The 5,681-nt window shown below is 44.0% G+C and overlaps 1 non-coding gene across 1 annotated transcript; it reads left to right on the forward strand.

Moving 5' to 3' along the window:
- Positions 1-2,669: 2,669 nt before the first annotated feature.
- On the forward strand, positions 2,670-2,755 carry Trnar-ucu. The gene is given in 2 exon segments: positions 2,670-2,706; positions 2,720-2,755. It is a non-coding gene; the product is annotated as a tRNA-Arg (tRNA).
- Positions 2,756-5,681: the final 2,926 nt, after the last annotated feature.

Raw genomic sequence — 5,681 nt, forward strand, 5'->3', positions numbered from 1 at the left:
AGACAGAGAGAGAGAGAGAGAGAGAGAGAGAGAGAGAGAGAGAGAGAGAGAGAGAGAGAGAGAGAGAGAGGGAGGAGGAGGAGGGAGGAGGAGGAGGAGGAGGAGGAGAAGAGGAGGAGCGGGAAAGGCCAGCCAGGAACATGTGGAAAGAGATGGGGAGGGGGGAGGGGGAAGGGGAGAGAGGGAGAAAGGGGTCAGGGAGAGAAGAGAAGCAGAGAGAGAAGGGGCAGAGAGGGTAAGAGAGAGAGGAGGGGCCAAACAGCCCCTTTTATAGTAAGCCAGGCCTACTTGGCCATCTCCAAATAACTTGTGTGGCGCTTAGAGGGAATGCCAACATTACTCCATTTTGGTTTAATTTAACCAAAGAAAACCCAGAAAGAGGTGATAGTGAAGCAGGAATAGGGTCGACGTGACCTTTAGCTACTTCCTGCTAACTTTGGGGTGACGTGTCTCTGAGAAACCTGAGGAAATGGCAGTGGAGATCTTGCTTTAGTCTTAGGAGAGCTGGCTGTTTCCTTGCTGTCCAGGATCAGTGGAAACATCTGTGTCTGTGAGAGTAGATTGGAGCATCTGTGGGTTTCTTCTCTGCAGCTGTCCTGCATGTAGATCTTCAGTAAACTCCTGAGCTTGACAAGATGCTGAAACACACACACACACACACACACACACACACACACACACACACACACACACACACACACACACACACTAGGTAGAGAATAAAGTTAAGTATATTTGGGAGAAAAAACATTTTCTTATGCATACATTTGAAACCCGTTGTGGGTGAAACCTTGTTGGTTGGGGTGAGGGGAGCCCCAATCCCAGGGAACAGTAGAGGAATCCCACCCTCTGGAATAGGTAGCAAGTGGCAGCTTAGGCTATTAATTGGCTGGTGTATTTATCTGGGTGGAGTCTGGTCCATGAGGAGTAGATCTGAGTGTGTTTCCTGGAGCTTGTACATTTACCAAAGAGATAAACTTGTTAACAGCATGAACAACAGTCTTTAAGATAGACCAGGGAAGACCAAACATTTTCATGGAACAGGAGCAGGAAGGGCTTTTTTTTTCTTCTATCAAGGAGACTGAATATATAATAAAAATTTAACATTTAATAAAATATTTAATAAAAATTTAGTAAAATGAGAAACATTTTTAAGTTTACATTTAAAAGAGTTAAAGGAAACTTAAGGCTTCGATCTTGTGAATATTATAGTTGATCATATAGATTTATCATGAGAAACACTTTAAGTCTATAGTTAGAAGATAAAATAACCCTTAATATTTGAATTTGTAATTATAAAAGTGCATTGTATCATGGAGTGTTTTATTAGGGCTGGGCTAATTTCTGAGAGTTCTATTGGTTAATGTTAGACAATGGCATAGCAAGGAGAAGAACTATGAAGCGTTTAGTCACTGGAAACAGAGTTTAGATAAGGAAATAGTAGAAGGTCACATCTGTGAAAGGTTTCAACTGAACTTGTGTATCCTTTGTCATGAAGTCTATGTGTTAGGCAAACCTGTCTGTCTTTTTAATAAGAGATCTGGTGGTCTTAACTAGTTAACCGATTGACTAATGAGCTAGTAAGGTGGTGGATTACCTTGGGGTAAGGAGCTAGGTCTGTTTTCTAGCTATCAAGCTACAGTTAGCTTAGCTGTCAATGTAGTCAGAAATCTGGGAAGAATAAATTTGAATCTAGATGTCACCCAGTAATTACAATGACAGAGGGTTACTCTATAGTCTATTACAAACAGTTTTTCCAGGTCCCTGTAGTCTCCATTGCAACTCTGGCAGAGTCAGTGTGGCCATTTAGCCCGGAAGACCAGAAGCCTTTTCCTGTGAAGTAGGAATGTGGGAGAAATGACTTACCTGGCCTTAGGTAATAGGAGACCAGGTGTCCTCTGTCCATAGTTTAGGCTGAGCCCTGGTAGTCGGCCAGGCAATGGAGTGATGCTTCTCAGTGGCTATCATACCATAGTCCAGGCAATCTTGTCACTGCCCATATCTTTTCAGAGACCTTGTGGGGAGGTCACTGTTCGGCTTTGGGAGTCTCTGTCATCATCAGCTTAAAGCTTAAATATTTAACATTACATTTAGCAGATTTTTGACACGATTGAGAGCTAGTATCTATTGAGTTAGGTAATCTTATGTTTGTTTAATTACTTGTTCTGGATCTCATCTGGCAAACAAAGGGTGTATTATAACTTAATAACAGTGATATCAGTAACAAAACCAAGACAGATGTATATGTAAGGCAGTGATCTTTAACTTAAGGCAGTGCTCTTTAACCTTTCTTCCCCTTTTTATTGGATATTTTTTAAAATTTACATTTCAAATGTTATTCCCTTTCCCGGTTTCCGGGAGAAAAGCCCGATATCCCATCCCCCTCTTCTTCTATAAGGGTGTTCCCCTCCTCATTGGTCCCTCTTCCCACTCCCCTGACGTTCCCCTACACTGGGTGGTTCAGGTTTGGCAGGACCAAAGACTTCTTGCATTGGTACCCAACAAGGTCATCCTCTGCTACTTGCTGGAGCCATGGGTCAGTTCGTGTATAGTTTTTGGGTAGTGGTTTAGTCCCTGGGAGCTCTGGTTGGTTGTTATTGTTGTTCTTATGGGGTTGCAAACCCCTTTAGCTCTTTCAACCCTGTCTCTAATTCACCCAGCAGGAAGCTGGCTCTGTGGCGCAATGGATAGCGCATTGGACTTCTAGATAAACGAAGGTATTCAAAGGTTGTGGGTTCGAGTCCCACCAGAGTCGCTCTTTTTTTTTAAAAGTCGCCATTTTATTGTTGTAAATCTTTAACATTAAAATTATTATTTACCAAGGCAGGATAGAAATCATATGACAACTTTGTATTAGTTGAAGTGTCTTTGGAGACCTTAAATCATGCTGGTTTAAGGTAAGGAGGCAGTGAGGTGAGAACTGCCTATAACAAAGATGGCAGATTGTCTTGAGACTGCCTTAACCAAGATGGCGCTGAAGTTAGCCATCCACGTGACTTCCCTTAGCTAAGCTAATACCGAAGTGCTAGCTCTACCTGTGGAGGAAAGTCATGTGTTACACCTCAAACTGGCGTGGCAGAAGTGTTGTGTATCTTAGAATGGAACGGCAGACGTATGACGGAGACAAACAAGACAAATCTAAGCAGAGAGGCACTCAGCGGGGCTTGGAAATGGGTACAGGAGAGCAGACTGGCGGCAGGGGCACAAGCAGGAGAGAGCAAGGGAACAGGGCCCTTTCCAGGCTTGTGCTGTGGAGCACTGGGCAGCAGGACTGTGTGCGAGCGCGAGCACGCCAGGGGAGGGTGAGAGGCAGCGGCTGTAGCTGTGCTTTCCTCTGCTTCTCTAGCCACGGTGGCAGCAGAGTGAGTTATGCCCAAAATAAGATCTGGAGAGTACAGCTAAGAGTCAAAGGGGCAGGGAGCGAGGAGGAGAGAGCGAAGAATTAAAGTGGCAAGAGAACGAGTGGGAGGGGGAAAGTATATATAGAAATCATTCCATTTTTTGGATTGCTGGTGAGAATGACCATTTAGAGTTATTACTTTTTGGATATTGGGGTCAAATTTAGCCTGTGGATTCAGAAGCCTTTAAGAGCGGGAGGCATCCCGGTAAGGATCTTGGTAGTGGTGGCGAAGGCATTCCCATTCAGGGTGAGAGTAGAAGTTATTAATATTATCCCTACTAGCATCCCGAGGATAAATTAATAACTAGAATGAAGGAGTTATTAATCATACCAGGGCGTCCCTAGGGCAAATTAATAACTAGAATGAAACAACCAGCCAGTCTAGATTTACTGGGTCATCATGTAGTAGTCTAGTGGCTGAGCTGTGGGACCAGCTCCCAAGCTGTGAGGTTCAGAGCCTGAGGGAGAACAATTTACCTGGACCCTGGCCTAGAATTTTTTCAGCAGCACACAAGTGAGAAAACTATCTTGAGTCTTGAGAAGAGAGAGAGAGAGAGAGAGAGAGAGAGAGAGAGAGAGAGAGAGAGAGAGAATATGAGAAGCTTACAACAATTTGGAGTTTTAATGATCCAATGGCTGGAAAGTCCATGTGATGGCAGGGAAATATGAGCCCGTGCAACCTGTGAGTTGGTAAATCCGAATCTCACAGCACCAATGTTAATGTTTCATAAAAAGAGAAACCAGGGTATGCTTGATAGAGTGTGGTATGGTGAGGTGGGAGGGGAGCCTCCGTGGGCCCATGCTGAGGCACCCCTTCCTTCTGAGGTACCAGCCATAGGACTGGTATAGTTTAGGACAGAATTTATTTAGGGCATGGGAAGGGAGTTGAGAAGGGAGTAGAGGCAGAGAAAGAGAGGGAGAGAGAAACAGAGAGAAGGAGGAGGGAGAGAGGAGGAAGAGGAGGGGGAGGAGAGGGAGGGTCCAGCCAGGAACATGAGGAGAGAGATAGGGAAGGGGGGAAGAGGGAAAGGGGAGAGTGGGAGAAAGGGGGGTCAGGGAGAGAAGATAGTAGGGGAGAGAGAGGAGGCACCAAACAGCCCCTTTTATAATAAGTCAGGCCTACCTGGCTGTAGCCAGGTAACTGTTGGGTGGAGGTTGGAAAGCATGTCAACACCTAGCCAATGCCTGTGGATGGTTACAGTTGCCTCCTGACTGAGCAGTGAGGCGTCAGCCAGCAACACCAGCACTTGGGACAACTAGGGCACAGGATAACATACTTTATGCCAACCTAGGCTATATGATGAGACCCTGTTTCTAAATAACAGACAAATAAACATAACAATAATTGTCCATTCATGTCTAAAATCTATGCAACATCCCATTGAGATAAGCAAAATGTTCAGCAGCCAAGAAAAGGGTTTCTTTAATACGAATTTTCAACTTCGGGATCCTTTGAATAACCTCCAAGAATAGTAATGTTAACAAATTTAGCATCTTGCTGAAAGAAAACTACTTCTACGTAATATTCGTAGCTTAATGTAATAAGTTAATACTATCTGGATACATCCCGTTAAACTATGAGGCTTTCTAAATTTCCTGGCAAATCCCTTAGAAAACACCAGACAGTCAAAATTCGTGTCTGTGTTTCCTGCAGTCTTATCTGGGCTGTGGTTTTGAATGATCATCAGTGGCAGAGGGAAGTAGCAGATAGATAATAAAAAGTCACAAAAGTCATGATTATAGCCTCTATCGGGAATCAAGCTAGGGTGCACCATTAAAACTGTGATGTGTTATCAAACGACCCCAGTGTCATTTGTCCCACTTCCCTCTTCCCAATTAAAGCATCCATCCTAACTTTTCTTTTTCCCCTTTCAAGCTCCCACTCTGTCGTGCTTCCTTTCTACTTTCCTGGTTTCTATGGTTACTCACATACTCACATCTGTAGAGTTGGAGCTGCAGATGAGAGAGGCAGGATAATTCCTTATCTAAATTCAAAATCTTATACCCACGGATAAGTATAGCTATTACCCCTCATCAAAGAAGCTTCTCTCTGCAGCAAACTGAGACATCACAGAAAACCACAAGTGGATACAAGGCAGATATCAGTGGATTGTGGAGAGCACAGCCCCAGTGAATACATGTACATCACAACTCCTAAATGTATGGCTCAGGGAGCTTAGAGGAAGGGACAGGAAGTTTGTAAGAGCCTGAAAGGCAAGAAGACATCTCCCTGAAATATTATATCTTAGAAACATATTCAAAAGAATACTGAATCAGTGGT

Source organism: Rattus rattus, chromosome 11 (assembly GCF_011064425.1).
Source record: "Rattus rattus isolate New Zealand chromosome 11, Rrattus_CSIRO_v1, whole genome shotgun sequence".
Classification (NCBI taxonomy): domain Eukaryota; kingdom Metazoa; phylum Chordata; class Mammalia; order Rodentia; family Muridae; genus Rattus; species Rattus rattus.